We start from the raw sequence: 3,798 nt of genomic DNA, 5'->3' as shown, positions 1-3,798 counted from the left end.
GCTGTCCTACCAATTTAATTTGAAACTGTCTCATTGCTATTTGTTTATCAATAAAATTATGGGAAAAATAAATAAATAAATAAATAAAAAGAAAATGAATATTTCTTGGATAGGCAAAACTAACACAGTGAAAATAGCGATACTTCCAAAACTATTATACAGGTTTAATGCAAGCCAATCAAAATACAAATAGCATTCCTCACCGACCTAGATAAAGCAATCCTAAAATTCATATAGAATCAGAAGACATCTAGAGAAGCAAAAGCAATCCTGGGCAATAAGGGCAAGGTAGGGATATCACATAATCTTGAATCTCAAGTTACACAACAAAGCTACAGTGATAAAAGTAGCATAGTACTGGAAAAACAAATTCTAAAACATCAGATTTGAGTTTTCTTAAAATTTTTTTGTGTTGTTTTTTGAGTCAGGATCTCACTATGTAATGTTGACTCACATATGTAGCCCAAGAAGGCCTCAAATTCATGGTGATCCTGCCACAGTCTCCCAAGTGCTGAGATTACAGGTATGTACAGACCCACCTGGCCAAATCTGAGGACTGATGGAACAGAATAGAAGATACAGAAACAACTCCAGGCACATTCAGCAACGTTATTTCTGACAAAAGGGTCAGACATCTTCACTGGAAGAAAGAGCCTTTTTAACAAACATTGCTGGAAAAACTTGATATCTGCATGTCAAACATTCAACCTAAGACAGAGTTTCTCATTATCCATTAAACTAAATAGAAAATGGGTCAATGATCCAAATATTAAGATGAAAGACTTAATCTGCTGGAGGTTAGTGTTATGGCTCGTGTCTAGATGGACTTTTTAAGGTGGCTGGGTCCAGATGATGCTCTGATTAAAGATGTGTGATTACTAATTCAGTCCACTCATTTGTCTGGCACCCACCTAAAACTCAGTAGCCTAGACAGATCATAAAAGAGGCAGAAAGATGTTGCTAAGGTTGCGTGGACTTGTTGCTTGCTGCCTTCTGGCTTCCATGAACCTTTTCCTCCTCTGTGATGCCCCTCTGCCATGCCACCCAGCCTTGGAGCCAGTCAGCTATGAACTGAAACCTCTGCAAACTGTAAGCCCAATAAACCTTTCCTCCTTTAACTTTGGGTGTTGGGTATTTTGTCTGAGCAACAAGAAAAGTAACTAATGTGGAATAGGTAAATTCTTGAAGACAGGTTTGAGTAAAGATTTCATGAACAAAACCCTCACTGCCCAGGAAATATTATGATGAATCGACACATGGGATGACATTGTAGTGGTTGGTACACTGTGCCAACCTGGCTAGATTGCCTGTGGGTTCCACATTCTGGGTGGGGAGGGCCTTCCGCAGAGTGATGCAGCGCAAAAACAGTATTTAAAGGGGTTGAGGAAGGAGTCCGTTCCATTTCTTCAGAGGAACTTCAGTCTTTGCAGTCAGCTTAGGTTTTATCTGGCTTTCAGCGCACTCTTGGGCCTCACTGATAGAGACTTGCACAAAACACTGCAGTGAGCTTCCGACCTTGAGACTGAACCCTTCCCTCTCGGGTGTGCAGACACCTTCTGTACACTTCCTCATCTGACGCTGCAGCTGACCCTTGTAAGCCAGCCTTGGAATTTCTTATACATTTGTACATCTTGTGTTATATCTGTTCCTTGTAGTATATCTTTTGCTCTAGTAAAACCCTGACAAATACAGACATCAAATTGAAAAGCTGCTGCACAGGGGCAGCTTTGGCATCTTATTTCAGTGAACACGATTGTGAGCTATTAGACCGTGAGCACGAGACGGGATTCAGTATGCTGCCGCAGCTCGCGAGATCACTGTCCAACATGATGGATTTTCAAGACCTGGGATTGGTGGTAGATTGGGGTCGCCACCCACCTCCCCCTGCCACCAAAGCTGCAGTTGTTGAGAACCTCCGCAGGACAGTTATCAGCGGCTCTCGGGCTGACCTCAAGTGCCCTGTGTGTCTTTTGGAATTTGAGGAGAAGGAGGCTGCCATTGAGATGCCTTGCCATCACCTCTTGCGCTCCAGCTGCGTCCTGCGCTGGCTCAGCAAGCCCTGTTCCTGACCCTGTGCCGCCACGCGCTGCCTGCTGATGACGATGTCACGAGGAGCACGACAGAGATCAAACTCGAAAGCAGCAGCCGCAGCCTCAGCACCGGCTGGAGAACCTCTACGGGCGTGCATGGGGAGGGCCAGAGCTGAGCGCTCACTCTCATCCTGCTTGCACCTCGGATCCTTGTTAAAGGTTGCTTTACCCACGCTGAAAAAAAAGCTCTGCACAGCAAAGGAAACCATTAATAGAGTAAAGAGACAACTTAGACAAAAATATACACACACACCAAAACCACATTTAGATTGCAAGATAAAAAATTTTGAAGTTTATTTCTGTATATTACAAAGCCTAGTCATTTCAACAAAGGAGCTTAAAAATGGAGAAACATGATGTAATCCTTTTTTTTTTTTTTTTTTTACTAATTTTATTTATAAATCAGAAAACAAATCTTAGAAATGTGACACCAGGACTAATAGTGAATGACACGGGACTCCAGGCCAGTACATTTCCAGTTAAGCTTCTTAGCTTCTAAACCAGTTTTAAGTGAAAAAAAATGTCTTTGTAGGTGGGTTTTCTAATAACCTTAGATTAGACAAATGTTTCATACCTAATACAAATTCCATTTATTTCCATGCTGAATATTTTATACTTAGGCAATGCTTTAGTGAAAAATTACAGCAAAGTAAAAATGATCTTATTCAGAACTGATTTCTTCTATTTGTCTCCTCTGTCCCTGCATGTAATACAACTTGTAAAGAATAAAATGTTTAGGGGGGAAAGCTTTCTCTATATAATAAAAATATTCCTACAGAACAAATTTCTTATAGGTTCAGAGGCTCACTGAGCTTCCAGTTTTTCTGGTCATTATCACAAGTCACATATTATAATGAGCAGAGGAATCAGCTTTAGTTCTCTCTCTCAGGGAGTTACCTTGATGCATTAATATACAATAAGCCAGAAATAATAAGATGGAAAATAGAGCCACGGGAATATTATGTATACTTACAATTTGTGATGAATAGAAACTGGGTTTAAAAATTCAGTTCAGTGCTGCAAAACAACACAATACGAATGTACTCTTTGCCACTGAACTGCAAACTTAAAAGTTCTTACAATGGCACATACACACGAACTATATTACAACTTAGAGAATTAAAACATTTTAAAACCTACAAAACTAAACCAATAGATAATTCAAACCAAAAATATTTTAACAGGATGAAAGAAAATTTAAGGTGCAATACCTCGTTTAAATATCACCTTAAAAATAAGCTTAACATATTTCTAATGAATGCTTATCTGATTTACTTATATGTACTTATTGTAGAAATATATATATTTCTACAAATAAACACATATATACACACACACCAAAACCACATTTACTGTTTATCAAACCTGTTCTAGATGAATTTGATAATTTCCACATAAAAAACTCAGACATTTTATTTCTCCAATACATATAAAAAATCTTTCAGTTCTTCAAAAGAAAAGTATCTTTCCATAAAGTGGCCATTAGGAATCAATAAGACACAAACCTTCAGTTGACCAGGCATCTGGATAAGCCTGTAATTTCAGCACTTTGGAGGCTGAGGCAGGATGGTCACCGCAAGTTCAAGGTCAGTTGGGGCTACATAGTGAACTCAAGGCCAACTTGAATTCCACAGTGAGATTTTACACAGTGAGACCTCTCAAAATCAAAACAAACTTTCAGTTTTCTGTTTGTTTATGTGCACCTGTT

General features: G+C 39.3%; 1 pseudogene; it reads left to right on the top strand.

Annotated features, from left to right (window-relative positions):
• Positions 1-2,247, top strand: part of LOC101573532 — a 2,605-nt pseudogene extending 358 nt beyond the window's left edge.
• The last annotated feature ends 1,551 nt before the right edge of the window (positions 2,248-3,798 follow it).

This window comes from Octodon degus, unplaced genomic scaffold (genome assembly GCF_000260255.1).
Source record: "Octodon degus isolate 3935 unplaced genomic scaffold, OctDeg1.0 scaffold00012, whole genome shotgun sequence".
Lineage (NCBI taxonomy): Eukaryota > Metazoa > Chordata > Mammalia > Rodentia > Octodontidae > Octodon > Octodon degus.
Note: the sequence above shows the minus strand (reverse complement) of the source record. Positions and strands in the feature narration are given on the sequence as shown.